Below are 18,884 nucleotides of genomic sequence, written 5' to 3' on the forward strand. Positions count from 1 at the left end.
AAAAGGATTTCAAAAAGCATATCAGAATTTTGTAGGGCTTTTTTGTTTATGAGGAACTATTTTTAAAAGCGGACTATATTAAGCTTCTAGAAGTAACGACACGTGATATGGTGTTGTGATGTCCGAGTCACTGATTCTAGTTTCAACCCGTGTACATGGTCACAGATTGGTATATCTACCGACATATAACTAGTTTCAACCCGTGTATATGGTCACAGATTGGTATATCTACCGACATATAACTAGTTTCAACCCGTGTACATGGTCACAGATTGGTATATCTACCGACATATAACACATTTGGATACATTTACAACAGCGTGAAACAAGAATCTGTGATGATGAAACTGGGAAATATCCCTAAAAATAAGCAAATGCTCTTTTTATAATCGTTACTTCTCGGAGGTACGTGCATTTTTAAAAATATGGAAAAATTAAATTTGTGGTAATAGAAATACCATATGATCAGAAACACTTCGGATGTACGGAAATTGATAATCTAAACAATAAAATTTAAGTATTATTTGATTTTAAATATAAAAAACCAGCTCTAATTGTGGGGGAAAAAAGTGTATGTCACTTTAACACATTGATTAAAGTTAAAGTTAGGTTTTTTTAACGACACCACTAGAGCATATTGATTTACTAATCATCGGCTGTTGGGTGTTAAACATTTAGTAATTATTTTCATATACAGTCTTAGAAAAAAAAACCGCTACGTTTTTCCATTATCAGCAAGGGATCTTTTATTTGCACCATTCCACAGACATGATGCAACATACCACGGCCTTTGGTATACCAGTTGTGGAGTACTGGTTGGAACAAGAAATAGCCCAATGGGACCACCGACAGTAGTCGATTCTAGACCGACCGCGCTTCAAGCGAGTGCTTTACAACTGGGCTAAAACCCGCCACTAATGTTCAGTGACAGAGATGGCGATTTCCACTGCCTTTGAATATATGGTATTCCTCTTTGAACGCAATATTTAGCTGTGTGTATGATAGTCGACTGGACCTGAGCGCAAAAAGATCCTTGCGAAGTGCGGCATCGGATATATACAAAAAAAGGTAGTCGGCAGTACAGATCGAAAGAAGTGGTCAGAACGATGGGAAAATGTTAAAACGGCCTTGCGTATTATATATTATAAATAATATTATTATAGTCTTTACATCATTTAATGTTTTATCATTTTTCCAGTTCCAAAATTTACGATTTATTGCTTGTAATTTCCAAACGGACAAATTTCCGCCCCAGACACAGGTTTGCCACCATATTCAATTTCTCTTTCTTACATATATTGATTAACATGTCAAAGTTCATCATGGCAATCTGTTTCACACCAAAGTGAAAGGAAAAGAGCTAAATATCCAAATGATATCAATAGCCTCCATAGCTCAGTGGTTAGAGCACTGGTCTTGTAAACCAGGGGTCGTGAGTTCGAGTCTCACTGGGAGCTTAATTTAGTTTCATTCTTTTATGTTCTGAATTTTACCAACGAGAAATGTGTGATTGTTTTCTTTAACGACACCAATAAAGCACACTGAATTATTAATCATCGGCTAAGATTTAATAATTTTGACATATAGTCTTAGAGAGGAAATCCGCTACCTTTTTTCCATCAGTAGAAGGGATCTTTTATATGTACCATCCCACATAAAAACAAGATAGCATATACCATGGCCTTTGATGCACCAGTCGTGGAGCACTGGCTATAACGAGAAATAGCCCAAAGGGCCCAAAGGGCCGACCGACGGGGATCGATCCCAGACCAATCGCGCATCAAGCGAACGCTTTACCACTGGGCTACGTCCATATCCAGTTAATACCAATAGCCTCCATAGCTCAGTGGTTAGAGCACTGGCCATGTAAACTGGGGGTCCTGAGTTGGAGGCTCAATTTGAGTTTATAATTTTATGTTCCAAATTGTGCTAACAAGAGCTTTACGAAAGTTAAAGTTTGTTTTGTTTAACAACACCACCAGAGCACACTGATTAATTAATCATCGTCTATGGATGGATGGATGGGTGGGTGGATGGATGAACGGACGGACGGACGGATGGTGGATGGTTGGATGGTTGGATGGATGGATGGATGGTTAGATGAATGGATGGATGGATGAATGGATGGATGGATGGATGGATGGATGGATGGATGGATGAATGAATGGATGGATGGATGGATGGATGGATGGATGGATGGATGGAAGGAAGGATGGATGGATGGATGGATGGATGGATGGATGGATGGATGGATGGATGGATGGATGGATTGATGGGAAGGTGGATGGATGGATGGATGCATGCATAGATGGATGCATGGATGGATGCATGCATGGATGCATGCATGGATGCATGGATGGATTGTTACAATGAATGAATGAATGAATAAAGGAATGTCAGGAAAGATTGCACAGATGGATGGATGAGGGGAGCGCTTTACCACTGGATAGGTCCCGCCCCGTTGGCGTGGTGTGTTTTAGTTGACAAACGAAAGGTATGTTAGCTTAACAAGACCCTATCACATGATTTCATTAACTTTTATCGAGCGTCGAAGGGTGGCGAAGTATTTAAGGGGTCGGGAAGTATTCGCTTCAGGTGGCAGCAACAAAGATTGTGGGACTCCAGTGGTGGGTCACAACCCATCCATCCCCTGGTCCCTAGCTCAACCCCCCCCCCCCCCACCCCCGTTCCTACAGGTCGTTATTCAAATCAGATATATGTTAATATTATAATGTGTGTCTGTTTTCTACACTTTTCTCTCAGACCATTTGATACTGTTTATAAAGATAGTGAAGACATAGTAGAGAACCACATATTTAAAAAAACAGTTACATTGAAATGAGTTTGGTGACAAAGGAATAACACATACTGCATAAGACTATCAACTGCCAGCACAAAGTTGGCCAACTCGCCGCTCTCACGACTTCTACACGACTGTCCAGTTGCTAGTCTGAGCGCTCTTACAACTCGATTCTCGTCGTATAACCCATTATATTAGTTGTTAATCTGAGCGCACCCGTAGTAAGTCGGGAGGTGGAGAAATTACAACGCAAACGACAAGTTGGCCAACTTTCTGCTGGCAGTTGGTAGTCTGACACTAACATAAGATACCATTTATTTTACGAGTTGTTTTAAAATGTATCTTAATTCGAGCGAAGGCGAGTTGTATACGTTTTTTAAACGCCGATATGTAAGATAAATGGTATCTAACGGACACGAATGGTCTATTTCTTACATATCCTAAAAAAACAGGTTTAAAGTAAATTTAATATAACAAAAGGAACAATTAATGAATCAATGGTTTATGGCAATTTCAACACTAAAACATCTGTTAGTTCTTAAATGATTGTCAGATAAAAGTATATGAAAGACAAAAAGGAAAGAAAATGACAATAGGTATCCATATTTAACAAAAAATAAATTTAAAAAAATGAAATGTAGCAGTTAAACGATTAAGTCATAGTGTTGTTATAGATTTGTGGCTCAAAAACTGAAAATGAAAATAAATACCAAATAGCAACTTCATACTACGGACGGAAGTATAAACAACGGAACACGAACAGGGTGAATAGCATGGGAAAGCGAGTGTTATCGTTAACAACCTATTTTCACGCACGTGTGTAAGGCTTATTGATACATATGTATATATAATAGACCCGTGTCGCATATGGATTCATCGTGGTTTTGTTTGTGTGTGCATTTCCATCGCAGGCGATAAGTGAAACATGTCTTTTACACATGCCTCAAGTGTTTGGAATTTAACTAGGAACTACAACCCGAGTGATACGTTAATTGATTCGATCTCGACTTGCACAATGTGCAGTTTTAAATATCGAATGTTGAACAAGTGTGCGCGATGAATTTGCACTAAAAATTCTCGCTTTTAAAAACACCGATACAAAACTAACAGCGTCTGTTTGGATTATTCAGCATCAACGGCGTTGTGTTTAGAGACACTTTTTTACTCTCAGTGTTTTCACAACATTGCCTATAGGCATCTTATTGTATTCATATGAGAGTGGAAATATTTTCATTTCAGTAGATATTTGGGTTGTTGTTGTGGGTTTTTTTTACAATACTGTACCGATCTCGATGGTGTAGTGGGTAAGTCATCGGACTTAAGGTTGATAGGTATTGCCTTCGCCTCCCGGTCAGGCACAGCGGAAGTAAGTATTGTTGAGGCTGACAGATCGAGGGCGCAAAGCAAGGCTTTTACGAAGAATTCGGGTATGCTGCCCCGTAAAACTTGTGAAAACTAGATGTCCTGAAATGCAATTTCCTGCACCCTACATTTCATTTCAACTTATTTTCGTGCTTACATCCAATTAAGGTTCAAGCACGCTGCTCTGGGTACATCAGTTATATGGGCTGTCCGTCCATGACAGGGGGCTGCACTCTACAAGTTAAATTCATCTCTGCCGTAACATTTACTACCAATAATATTTTTGATTCAGAATTACCGGCTCCCACCCAGAGCGAGTTTAACAACTCAATGGGTACCAGTAAGGCCACTACACTGACTTCTAACTCATTAACCTCTAACACTTAACCACTAACCCTCTGGTCTCGGCAGACAGTTCATCTAGATGAGGTGTGTTTCCCAGGACAGTGTGCTTGAGCCTTAATTGGATATAAGCACGAAAATAAGTATAAACACACAAACAAACAATAGTGTTCGGTCCTTTATATTCGTAAGGGGTGACACTTTGCTAGGGGACGGTTGGAAAAAGGAAACTACCCTGCCGTGTTTAGGGTGTTACTATATCAATGTAAACAATATACATATGTATGTATGTATGTATGTATGTATGTATGTATGTATGTATGTATGTATGTAAGTATGTATGTATGTATGTATGTATGTAAAAGAAAGAAAGAAAGAAAGAAAGAAATGTTTTATTTAACGACGCACTCAAGACATTATTTTCCGGTTATATGGCGTCAGACATATGGTTAAGAACCACACAGATTTTGAGAGGAAACCCGCTGGCTACTTTGTTACGACAGGCAGCAAGGGATCTTTTATTTGCGCTTCCCACAGGCAGTTAGCATAAACCATGGCCTTGTTGAACCAGTTATGGATCACTGGTCGGTGCAAGTGGTTTACACCTACCCATTGAGCTTGCGGAGCGCTCACTCAGGGTTGGAGTCGGTATCTGGTTTAAAAATCCCATGCCTTGACTGGGATCCGAAACCAGTACCTACCAGCCTGTAGACCGATGGCCTAACCACGACGCCACCGAGGCCGGCAGGATTTTTATATGCACCATACCACAGACAAGATAGCACATACTACGGTCTTTGATACATCAGTCTTGGTACACTGAATGAAACGAGAAATAGCCGAATGGGGCCACTTACGGGGATCGATCCCATACCGACCGCGCATCAGGCGATCACTATACTATTGGGCTACGTCCCGCTCATTAGTGCGAACAATTCAAAGGGAATACCAGTTAGCAAAATTATCTTTCTAAACAACTGCGTCTTTTACCTGATTCCATATACTATTGCATTTTGCATTTATATATTCCTGACAACCTCCTCCCACCCCCACTCCCACCAATGACTGAACAACGTTGAACATACAGATATTGATAGTCTAAGGTAGTAGTGTACAGTTAGCTCCCTTATGTACCGTCGCGAAAATAGTTCGTTTGTTGTTTTTATATACATCCATGTTTGAAGGCTAATTATTTGGAATATTAGTGAGGCCAAGGCCAAGACGTTATTATTTAAAAAAATTCAAATCACATTTGCTTTTTACTGTGAGTGCAAATTTGAGGATTGGTATTCATGTTCCGGATTTTCCTTGTCACAAAGGTGGGGCGCGAACAATTTAGGTAATTTTTTCAAACAAGCTGATTTTATGAAAAACTAAATACGTAATTTTTTATTCAAATAAGGATTTGTTTTAAAGTTTCATAAACAAAGTTTCCATAAATATATGTGTCATATCCGCCAACTTTTTGTTTGTAGATTGTCAAATTGTAATTTATTCCACAATATTCAGAATGAGCTTTCTTTATAATTTTTTACTATATCTGGAATTTCCTTGAGACGAGAATCATCTCTACGTTTCTTTATTTTTAAAACAGATGGGCATTTGTGATACCAGGGACTGGTATGTATAAACATCAGTTGATGATTCACAGATAACTGTAGTCCGCTACCTAAACATGAACATGAAAACAACAATATATAGTTTTAGTAAAACGTTCTGTTAGTCGAAACCATATTAACAATGAATGAATGTTTAACGACACCCCAGCACGAAAAATACATCGGCTATTGGGTGTCAAACTATGGTAATGGAAACAAATAAGGTGATGATCAACATCAACAAAAAAATTCGAGATATAAATAAAAACAGTGTAAAGAACTGTACAAAAATACAAATACAAATATCACAGATAAGATACTGACTTTAACTCTAAACTTCAATTTGTGCTGTATTGGCCATTCTCAAAGAGAATGTTACACCCCTGCACCACGGTGAGGTTACAGCACGCGCAGAGGCCATATTAACAATGGCAGAAAGCACCACACCCGTGTACAATACGGCGTTATGAGACACTGAGAAATTCGTCCCAACTTTTAAACACGACCAAAGTTTCATCCCAATTGTTTATTTAAAGATTATTCTGTATTAGCCAGTTTCGAAATACATTGAATAGTAATCATCAACCACTAACAATCTTAATCTCTATGAGATCACATAAAACAAATTTTCAAATCCTTGGGGCGTGAATTCAAGAGAGGGGAAAGAGGAGGAGAAGGGGAGGAAATCTCTCTACGCACGTGCCGCGCAGATTACAGATTTCATAGATAAAAAGAAACGAAAAAAGAAGAATCTCTCGCCCCCTCTCTGTTCCACATTACAATTTACCTTTGAAAATAATTAATTAAAAAGCCGAATTACGAATGACATAACATCAGGCAAAAACTGTTGTGCCGACCTCCTCGCTCAAAGCGAATTATATTATCTGGTGGTCTATTTCGCGTCTATTTCAACCGCCGCCCGTTTCATGTCCACGCGCAAACAGCCCATTGATGTCGATTGCAAGTGTGTGAAGATTGATTTGTTTATTTGTGCAGGTACAAACGACCGCCGCGCACTGACAACTCCTGGAGGGTGGCAGCACAGAGTGAGGATAGAAACGTCCGCATCTGTGGCTCAGGGGGATGGGGCAGGCTGCGGTTAATAAACTCCCGACCGCTTCACATTTCACTGTTTCGCGCCAGGTTTGCTCTAATCGGTGTAGGTTTCACACTTCCATCGTGTGAAAATGCAACACAAGATCTGTTTGAAATTAGTTGCAATCAAACTGTGCCAGTATCACAAAGCAACATTTTTTTCTTTTCTTTTTAAACCTTAGTTTTTTTGTTTCTTTCTTTTTTCTTTTTGTATTTTTTTCCTCTTTTTTTTTAACCTTAGTTTTTTTTTTTTTCATTCTCTTTTTTCTCGCCTTTTTTTTCTTTCGTTTTTAACCTTATCAGTTGTCGGCGGGGAATTAACATGAAAAGACCCGAAAGTATGTTGTTTAATACATATCATGTCGGTTTCGGTGACGTGGCTGCTTGAAAACGAACAGTATGTCGAGTTCGGCAGCATGTAATTATCACCCTACAGATATTGTTTGATCTCAGCGTGAAATGATTGACTTAAACCACGCCTCTTTTATCGCACTAATCGAGTTGTGACGAATATTGGTGGTTAGGGTTGATGTATAATATTAAAGATATATTATATACAACGATTGAATTCTTCTATCTGGGTTTATATATATATATATACCTTTGAAAATAATTAATTAAAAAGCCGAATTACGAATGACATAACATCAGGCAAAAACTGTTATATATATATATATATAATTATTAATATTATTATTATTATAATTATTTATTTATTTATTTATTTATTTATTTATTCATTTATCTATTAATTATTCATTCATTCATTCATTCATTCATTCATTCATTCATTCATTCATTCATTCATTCATTCATTTATTAGTTTGTTTGTTGTTATTTGTTTGTTTGTTTGTTGTTATTATTCCCTTTCCATACGACCCAAGATAATGACACTGGAATAATTCAAACCTCCAGGGGTGGGGCGTAGCCCAGTGGTAAAGCGCACGTCTCATGCGCGGTCGGTTTGGGATCGATCCCCGTCGGTGGGCCCATTGGACTATTTCTCGCTCCAGCCAGTGCACCACGAACAATGGTATATCAAAGGCCGTGGCATGTGCAGTCCTGTCTGTGGGATGGTGCATATAAAAGATCCCTTGCTGCTAATGAAAACATGTAGCGGGTTTCCTCTCTATGACTGTGTCAAAAATGAGGTTGGGGAGAGGAATGGGGCGTTAGTAGGAAGTGGATTAAAGGCATCAAATATAAGTTAAAGTCAGTGTAAAATATGTTCGGCTATATACACATTGCTTACCATTTTGTACTCGTAAACTTATAAACGTTTTGATAATGTGTTGCCGATCTTCCTGCTGATTTTGCAAGCCCATAGAAGTTAGTTTGTTTTGTTTAACAACACCACTAGAGCACATTGATTAATTAGTCATCGGCTATTGGATGTCAAACATTGAAATTCAGACACGTAGTCATCAGTGGAAAGCTGCTGTATGTTTACCTATTGTAGCAAGGGATCTGTTCTTTTGTACTTTCCCATAGTAGACAGGAAGGCACATACAACGGCATTTGACCAGTTGTGGTGTACTGGTTAGAACGAGGAAACGATCAGTTGAATGGATCCACCGAGGCGGTTCGATCCTGTGACGCAAGCACCTCAAGCGAGCATTCAACCAACTGAGCTAAATCCCGCCCCTAGGCCAATGGAAAGCCCAATATTATTGGCACGGTTCAATAAGTTAAAAATGTGAGATAATGCCCCCCCCCCCCCCCCCCCCCCCCCCCCCCCCCCCCCCCCCCCCCACACTATTGTTTTTATAGATACTCGTTGTTGCGTTCTATGGACATTTTGAAGCAGAAATTTATAAACAAAATCCGTCTCCCTAAAAATATTTACAATTTTTATCAGGAACGTGATTCATACCAGGGCTGGAACGTTGATATCATTACCTTATACATTAACGTTATAAGCAAAATATTTTATTGTTTCATCATATAATGCATAGTACATGCAGATAAAAAATTACGCTAGCCCCCAGTGAGACTCGAACTCACGACCCCTGGTTTACAAGACCAGTGCTCTAACCACTGAGCTATGGAGGCAGTTAGCTTGATGTGAAAACCTGGCTCACTGACTGTAACTGAGCTGTGAAACAGATTGCCTCTTGACCTTTGACATAATCAATATAGATATAACAATGAAACATAAGACTGGAAATTGATTACTTGGTCACACCAGTCATATCCGCCTGCAACATAATGCTATATTGATTACGAATCCAGGGCCTTACTTAGCAGTGGGGAGGGGTGAAGATGGTCGTGGCCACACCACCAGGTAAATACAAAAAAACTACCCAACTTTATACTTTAAAAGTTTCCCATTTTTGAATAGTTAGAGAAGCCCCTTATTACTTTGCTCAGACTGTTTCTTCTAGTCTGTCTCTCTCGTGGGTGGCAAGGGGTGGATCTTAGTCCAGTGGTAAAATGCTCAAAACACAAATCAAGCACGGTCGGCCTAGGATCGATCCCCGACCCATTGGGTTATTTCTTGTTCCAGCCAGTGCTGTACAACTAATGTAACAAAGGCTGTGGTATGTACTATCCTGTCTGTGAGATGACGCATATAACAGATCCCTGGCTGCTAATCGAAAAGAGTAGCGTAGCCCATTGTGTGGCGGCAGTGGGTTTCCTCTCTCATTATGTGTGTGGTACTTAACCATATCTCTGACGCCATATAACCGTAGATAAAAAAAAATCAGACTGTTTCTGTCTGTCTTTTTCTGTCTGTCTGTCTGTCTCTCTCTCTCTCTCTCTCTCTCTCTCTCTCTCTCTCTCTCTCTCTCTCTCTCTCTCTCTCTCTCTCTCTCTCCCCAGTGGCGGATCCGGGGGGGGGGGGGAAATAGGGTGGCTAGCCACCCCCTCCCTTCCTGGGCATTTTTTATGTTCATTCCAAATATATACTGTTACTTCAAAGTTTTGTTCAGGAAGATGCAAATAAATTCATTCCGTTGGCGAAAATAATATGCACCGCCCTGTGAATGGGAATGGGAACTATTTTAACGTGCCCACATCCTTACGGTTCGGGCACGCCCACCATGGATTCGGGTTCTGGCATAGCCAGTCCGCGATTCCATCGCCCTGTTGTCAATCAGGTGTACAATTGAACCGAGTATGGCTTGCATCGGTAAGGACAAAATTAAATCGTTTTCTATACATTTTGTTCTATACAAATTTATCAACTTTATGGAATTGTTAATTAGGAATTAGATTCTCGGAAATCAGTGAAATAAGGCTCTAAAATGTCCACAATGCTGAAATTTCAGAGGCTTTGTCCCCGGAACCTTCACCATGGCTCAGCCCCCGCCGGTTCACTCCATCCCAATCCAGCCACCCCCTGTTATTATCTTCTATATCCGCCACTGCTCCCTCCCTCCCTCTCTCTCTCTCTCTCTCTCTCTCTCTCTCTCTCTCTCTCTCTCTCTCTCTCTCTCTCTCTCTCTCTCTCTCTCTCTCTCTCTCTCTCTCTCTCTCTCGCTCTCGCTCTCTTTCTCACGTAACTACCTCCCAATTTGCAATATTATCCTTTTTTGTGTGCATAATTTGGATTGGCTAAAATAATCGATTACGCATTTACTTCGAATCTGATTGGAAGGGCTGGGTGGGGAAGAATTATATGTGGGGTAGTATCTTCCCCCACAAGTTCCCACCTCTACGTCATTTGAGGAAAATAGCACGAAGGTTAAAAGTTCGTTTTGTTTAATGGCATCACTAGAGCATATTGATTTATTTATCATCGGCTATCGAATGTCAAACATTCGGTAACTCTGACATATAGTCTTAGAGAGGAAACCCACTACATTTTTTCCATTAGTAGCAAGGGATCTTTTATATACACTATCCCACAGATAGGATAACACATACCATGACCTTTGATATACCAGTCTTGGTGAACTGGCTGGAACGAGAAATAGTCCAGTGGGCTCACCAACGGGGATCGAACCCAGACAGACGGGGATCGAACCCAGACCGACCGCGTATCAGATGAGCGCTTTGCCACTGGGCTACGTGCCGCCCATAATGATAAGGAATGGGAAACAACAATGACATAGCCGTAATTCTTCTTTCACATCCCACCACCACTTTTGGAATGTGTGGGGCGGGGGGTGGGGTAGGGGGGTATTGTAGGATGATATTTTGGGTACTATCTTTCCGCACAAGTTCCAATCTCTACGTCAATGGAGAGGAAAATAGCACGACGGTATACAGGAAGACTAAAAACTTTTGGCACATCTCTGTACACGAAGGTTTTTGTAATTTATTACTCCAATTAGGACAAACATCTTCATGCAAAGAGCCCGTGCACAACACGCGCGCTACCTGTCACTTTCTATAACAATTTTGACAAATCAAAGAAAAGCAGCAGTTTGTCAGTTGCAATAAGGAGAGCGAGACGGTAGCGGGCGAATAGGCGAAAAATCTCGCATACAAGTAGTCCAACAGCTCTCCCGCTTGTAAACCGGTTTCGGCTGCGCTCGGATGGAAACATCAAAATGTCACGGGTCAGGGCCGAAGACAAACGTCTGAAATGCCGCGTGTTTTAGCGTAGCCTGAAACAAAAGGGTCCAATACAGACATGACGGTTTTATTCTTCTGTTTCTATTCTCACTTCTTTATCTTTCTTTTTTTCTTGGCATATTTCCCCCATCTTTTACTTTTTGTTTTTCTAGAATGCCAGGGTCCTAAAGTGTTTCCAAGCAAGTGTGCTTGAAACGCAGTTAAAAGGTAAAGATTGTTTTGTTTGACGACACTACTAGAGCATATTGATTTATTAGTCATTGGATATTGGATGGCAAACATTTCGTCATTTTTTACTCGAAGTCTTCTTCAGAGGAACGGGCGAGACGTAGCCCAGTGGTAAAGCGCTCGCTTGATGCGCGGTCGGTTTGGGATCGATCCCCGTCGGTGGGTCCATTGGGCTATTTCTCGCTCCAGCCAGTGCACCACAACTGGTACATCAAAGGCCGTGGTATGTGATATTATGTGTATGCGATGGTACATATAAAAGATTCCTTGCTGCTAATCGAAAAGAGTAGCCCATGGAGTGGCGACAGCGGGTTTTCTCCCTCAATATCTGTGTGGTCCTTAACCATATGTCCGACGCCATATAACCGTAAACAAAATGTGTTGAGTGCGTTGTTAAATACAACATTTTCTTCCTTCTTCTTCAGAGGAAACCCACTAAAGATTTTCCATTGACAGCAAGGGATCTTTTATATGCACTTTCGCACAGACAGGACAGCACATTGTGTCAGTCATGGGGTACCAGTTAAGACGCGGAAAAACATAATCAGAAAATGAGTCCATCGAGCTGGTTCGATCCTGCGACTAATTCACCTCAGGCAAGCGCTCTACAGACTGAGCTAGATCCCGCCATTACGGTTTTAGTCGTTTGTTTATGTTCCTCTGTCGCTTGTGGTGCTCGCGTCACATGGCCCAACCACCCCGGGGGATCCATTCAGCTGATTTGGGCATTTCTCGTTCCAACCAGTGCACCACAACTGGACAAAGACCGTGGTATTTACTTTCCTGTCTGTGGGAAAGTGCATATAAAAGATCCCTGGCTGCATTAGGAAAAATGTAGCGGGTTTCCTCTGATGACTACGAGCCATAATTACCAAATGTATGACATCCAATAGCCGATGATTAATTAATCAATGTGCTCTAGTGGGGTCGTTAAACAAAACAAATTGTTTATTTTCTCACTTGGAGTGGAATCTAGCTCAGTGTTTCACGACTGCAGGGAAAATAATGTAAAATATTCCTCTAAGATTAAACACTGGCGTAGATATTTTGCTTTATATTTGCTTCATAATAGTGTAAAAGTGTGTAAATATAAAAGTGTGCTCTCCCTCTCCCCCCCCCCCCCCCCCCCTCACACTTTTTGGCACCTTCCTACGCCAATGCTATATGTCTGAATCACAAAATGTTAGGCATCCAGTAGCCGATGATTAACAAATCAATGTACTCTAGTGGTGTCGTTAAACAAAACAAACTTCACTTTTAAAGTACTAAGAGGGAAGGGTGGTTGAACCGTAGTTAAAGTTAATGTGGGTTGGGTTTTTTAACGACACCACTTGAGCATATTGATTAATTAATCATCGGCTATTGGATGTCATACATTTGGTAATTCTGACACATGGTCTTCAAACAAAACTTGTTATTTCCTCCCCACAAAGAGGACAGATCATACCACACCCTTTGAGATATTAATCATGGTGCACTGGATGGGAAGAGAAAACAGGAAGGGAGGAAATGTTTTATTTAACGACGCACTCGACCCGCTGTCGCCACTTCATGTGCCACTCTTTTCGATTAGCACCAAGGGATCTTTAGTATGCACCATCTCATAGACAGGATAGTACACACCACGGCCTTTGTTACACCAGTTGTGGAGCACTGGCTGGGATGAGAAATAGCCCAGTGGGTCCACCGACGGGGATCGATCCTAGACCGATCGCGCATCAAGCGGGAAGAGAAAAAAGCCTGATCAAATAATGGGACCACTAAGGGCGTTCAATTCTACAACATAATCTCAATTAAATACCAACATATACGATTCAGATACGGCGGTTTGTGGTATACTCTCTGAGAGAGAGAGAGAGAGAGAGAGAGAGAGAGAGAGAGAGAGAGAGAGAGAGAGAGAGAGAGAGAGAGAGAGAGAGAGAGAGAGAGAGAGAGAGAGAGACAGACAGACAGACAGACAGACAGACAAACATGTAGGCTGGCAGACAGACATAAACACACAGTGTGACATATACAGTGACATACACACCCACTCCCCAAACCCCACCCCCACCCACATCCCCCATCCCCCACCCCCACACAGTGACACACAGATGTAAAATCCAAAATACAATACATAAGTCAGTGTTCATAAGCTTGGTACGATGGCTAAATAACTCAGGCTAGGTAATAATAGTGTCGTAGAGGTTCTGTCGGACGTCTACAGCGTGTAAAGTCGAATCGAATGCGTGTTAGAATCAGCCCCTGTCGAGTCATAAACTTGATTGATGCCCCGTAATGAGCTTTACAGCACCGCTTGTCAACGCCGAGGCGCAGCAAATCAGCGCCCTGGCCATTTTCCATGTCCGCGACACCACGGGGGAACTACTTTTCTGGACACGTGGTGCCAAGAGTTAAAAATATCAACTCGCCGGACTATACGAAACGAATCAAAAAACAAAAATTGTTATGAAGGTATCTGATTTATTTTCGTGCCCGAGACACCTCGGGGGAATTATATTTTTGGACACGTGGTGGCAAAAGTTTAAAATGTGAACTTGCTGGACGATACGAAATGAAACGAAACGAAAACGGTTACACTGGTAGACGAAAACAGATTTTTTTAAAATACGAACTGGCCTGGCGATACGAAACGAAACTGGTTACACGGGTAGTTAATTTATTACATCCAACAACCACTGTTTCTATTGGCCGATTATGATGACAGATTACGTGGGTAAAGCCGATGTTCTACGTCATTAACTACACACGTAGTTATTTTCAATTTCATCCCCGCAACACCACAGGAGAATTAATTTTCTGGACACGTGGTGGCAAATTTGTTAAAATATGAACTTGCTAGGCGATACGAAAAACGATTACGCACGCAGTTGATTATTCACATGCCTAAGAGATAAATAGAGAATACTACATGCGTGGCCGTTAGATACCATTCATCTCACAACGAGTTGTTTTAAAATGTATCTAACGAGTGAGTTGTGAGATAAATGGTATCTAACGGACACGAATGTATTATTCTATTTCTTACATACCCTCGAAAAAACAGGTTTTAAGTAAATTTTAACATTTTTTTCGTCTAAAAGATATTTACAGCTGTTGCACTTGTAGCTGACTTACGCGTCACAGACACATGGATGTCAGGTTAACTATACGTCACAGTCTAATCTATTTCCATCGTGTAGTTTTTCATTGGTTGTATGGCATTAGTGACCTGGTCATCACCTAGGAGCAACCAGTCGTATGTCTTGAAATTGTTAACACACGTATATGTGCAAACAACTATGAGTAACCGAAAATAACGCGTAGTGTTCTCATCAACGGGTGTATAAGAAACTACTTTCGGGACACAAAATATTAAATATATAATCTCTTTGGATCATACGAACTAAAAGCGGTTACATGGGTACGGGGGAACTACTTGTTTTGGACACGTAGTGGCACAAGTTTAAAATATCAACTCGCTTGACAATACGAAACGAAACGAAAACGAAACTTGTTATGCAGGTATCCGATTTATTTCCATGCACTACATACTTTTTCTTGGACAAATGATGTCAATTGTAAAACTTTCAACCCGCTGAACGATACGAAATTAAGTGAAAAAGAAAACTGATCCATTTCTCTGTCAAAAGTGTAAAATATCAACTAGCTGGACGATACGTAACGAAACGAAACGAAAACGTTTATGCGGGTAGTTGATTTATGTCCACGTCCGCGATATCTCAAGGGAACTACTTTTCTGGACACGTGGGTAAAAAGTAAAAATATTAACTCACTGGTCGATACGAAATGAAGCGACTTCAACGAATACGCAAGACAGTTGATTTAGTCCTATGTCCTAGACACAAACTACTTTTCTGGACATATGGTGTCCAAAAAACAAATTTCAACCCGCTGAAGGATACAAAACGAAACAAAATCTCAAGTCGCTGAACGATACGAAACGAAACGAAACCGAAAGCTGTTACGCAGGTAATCGATTTATCAGATCGTTGTGTTTGAGACCACTTAATGTTCTCTTCAATTTATGGCCAAACTGCCGTGTAATAGGAAACGTTATTGTTCCTTCCCAGGAGGAAAACAATCTGATTCCTATCATTTCACTTCACTCCTTTTGCCAAATGTGCAGTTACCACATACGACAGATCCGCGTGAGAAAAAAGGAGGAAAGTACGAAAGGAATATTTCGTTTTATTGTCATTTAACACTCGATACTGGCGAATCGAAGTGAAAAAACATATGATATCGCTATTGCCGGTGTTGTGTTCGCGTGATGGGGGTGCAATATATCCCCGATGTTTGCTTCTAGACAATCAAAATTGTTTCAGCTCGCCACCAAAGCACAAACGACCAATCAGATAAGGGTTTTTTTATGAAGGGACTATCGTCCTGCGCGGAGAGATAAAGGCGTAGAGTGGCATCCTGAGCGAATTTCCAAATAGATCCGAAGCGTCGCAGTCTTCCCGTCGTAGATGGTAATTGATAAAACAAGCTGGCTTTGGCATTCTTCGACAGATAATGTTCCCCATTCAAGCGCCAAAATATACGGCTTAAAGTGTTGTAGTTTTGCCAATTTTGAGATTGCTGTGCAATTTTGCATAAGTTGTGGCTGTTCATTATTCATAATATGGCGAACAAGCAAGAATAAAAATGAATAAATAAACAAATAATAAATAAATGTTATTAGTAATATACAAATGAACCAGTAAACAAAATAAATAAATAAATAAACAAACAAACAAACAAACAAACAAACAAACAAATAAATTAATTAATAAATAAATAGGCAAACAAACAAACAAACAAACAAACATACATACATACATACATACATACATACATACATACATACATACAGACAGACAGACAGACAGACAGACAGACAGACATACATACATACAGACAGACAGACAAATAAATAAATGTGAAATTTAGTACGTCGACATGTAATTATTATTATTATGTATATATCAAAGTAAATTAATAATTATAAATGTAATAAGCTAAAAACAGACGATTAATTGCTTTACTGTCTGTTTTTACAATAAGTTATTAAATAAATAAATAAATAATTAGTTAAATAAATAAATAAATAAATAAATAAATAAATAAATAAATAAAGGCCTATATTTTGTGATCACTCCTAAATATATTTTTCATTATAAAATTGGGACCATCTCGATTTCTCACTAAAGGAAGTTACATTATGTTTGTAAGTATTATTATAAATTTAAACTTCACATCTGTTATTGGCGTACAATGTAATATTCTATATATGTTTAACATTCTCCGTCTGTGAACATTATTACAGTCTGTAAAAAATATATTCATGGCTATGTTATGCCTATAAACTGTATGTTTTTGGTAAATAAATATACTTTATGCAACGGCGTGACATCGACTCAAAACAGCTTGCGTTTCGTGCATATGTAAAGTAAATGTTTAAAAAAAAAAAAACTTAAAAAAAAACTTTTAAATATACTTTTAAAAAACCCAACAATAACAAAAATGTTTTTTTTTTAAATCGAAGTTTTATTACATTTTTAAATGTCATTATCTCCTTTTAGTGTTAACTGACTCACAGATCATGTACCAGTTAACAGAGATTCTGTTTCATTGTGATCTGGTATAACCCACAGGCAAATTGCGTCGAATTAATTTTGATTGAGTCCATATCACGAAATTGAGCTGTACTAATAATCAGCACCCATAATGCTATCTGCACGACGAATATCCATATGTCAGTGTTACCACGTCCGGCGCTCTCTCTATCTCGACAAATAATCAGATGTTGAGGCGGGCCGTTTACGGGTGATATAATTACCTGTTACTATTAATATTACGCCCAGATCTTCACCTGGATAAAACGTGATTTATGGACCACGGTGATATCTAGTTTGAAATGATATTGTTCAGAATCAATTTTTATATGTTTTACTTTGATCGTTTAGGTGTGTGTGGCTTTTTGTGTGGGGGGTTTTGTATAGTTTTCTTTGTGTAGTTTTCTTGTGGGGTTTTCTTTGTTTGTTTGTTTTTTGTTGTTGTTTTTTTGTGTTTGTTTTTTTTGGGGGGATTGGGTTTTTTTGTTTTTGTTTAAATTATATTAAAATACAGAAAGACATTTTGTTTTGGCTTTTAGGTTAATATTATGGATCACGGTGATATATATTTTGAAATGATATTGGCCTGTTCAGAATTAACTTAGATATGCTTTACTTTGATTCTTTATTTTGTTAAAAATGTATATTAAAATACAGAAAGGCATTTTGTTTTGGCTTTTAGGTAAATATTATGGATCACGGTGATATATATTTGAAGTGATATTTTGCCTGATCAGAATCAATTTCTATATGGTGGGTTTTTTAATATTATTTTTATCATTATTATTAAATAAGGGGAAATCGTGTAGGTTTTGCTTTTATGTAAATGTTTTGAAGTGGGGTTGAGGTAAAGTAATTTAAAAGACCGTGGCTATAAAATATACAGGAAGACATGATTAAATCTTGTGATAAATGAACTACAAATGTAATATTGTGCAGCAACTTTAACTTTGAAACATGTATGATTTGTTTGTTTATACCTATTCTCATGTTTAAGGTTCAATTACGCTGTCCTGGGCACACACCTCAACTATCTGGGCTGTCTGTCCAGGACAGAGGGTTAGTGGTTAGTGAGAGAAAAAAGGGTGTAGTGGTCTTACACCTACCCAAATGAGTCGTTAAAATTCGCTCTGGGTGGGAGCCGGTATCGGGATGCGAACCAAGTACATACCAAGTCTTATGTTCCATGGTTTAACCACTACACCACCCAGGCCGGCGCTCAGTGCAATGCATGTAAAACTTAGTACTACAATTATGTGCGATATTATGGGTGTTGCAAAAACATCTGGTTATATTGAAAATGAGTTATGAAAGGTTCCACTGTCTTCAAGTTTA

At 39.4% G+C, this 18,884-nt stretch overlaps 2 non-coding genes across 2 annotated transcripts; one reads left to right on the forward strand and one right to left on the reverse strand.

Annotated features, from left to right (window-relative positions):
- The first annotated feature begins 1,384 nt into the window (after nucleotides 1–1,384).
- Trnat-ugu lies at nucleotides 1,385–1,457 on the forward strand. The gene has a single exon. It is a non-coding gene; the product is annotated as a tRNA-Thr (tRNA).
- A 7,719-nt stretch (nucleotides 1,458–9,176) lies between these two features.
- Trnat-ugu lies at nucleotides 9,177–9,249 on the reverse strand. Its single transcript has one exon. It is a non-coding gene; the product is annotated as a tRNA-Thr (tRNA).
- Between the last annotated feature and the right edge of the window lie 9,635 nt (nucleotides 9,250–18,884).

The sequence above is a fragment of the Gigantopelta aegis genome, chromosome 14 (assembly GCF_016097555.1).
Source record: "Gigantopelta aegis isolate Gae_Host chromosome 14, Gae_host_genome, whole genome shotgun sequence".
NCBI classification, from domain to species: domain Eukaryota; kingdom Metazoa; phylum Mollusca; class Gastropoda; order Neomphalida; family Peltospiridae; genus Gigantopelta; species Gigantopelta aegis.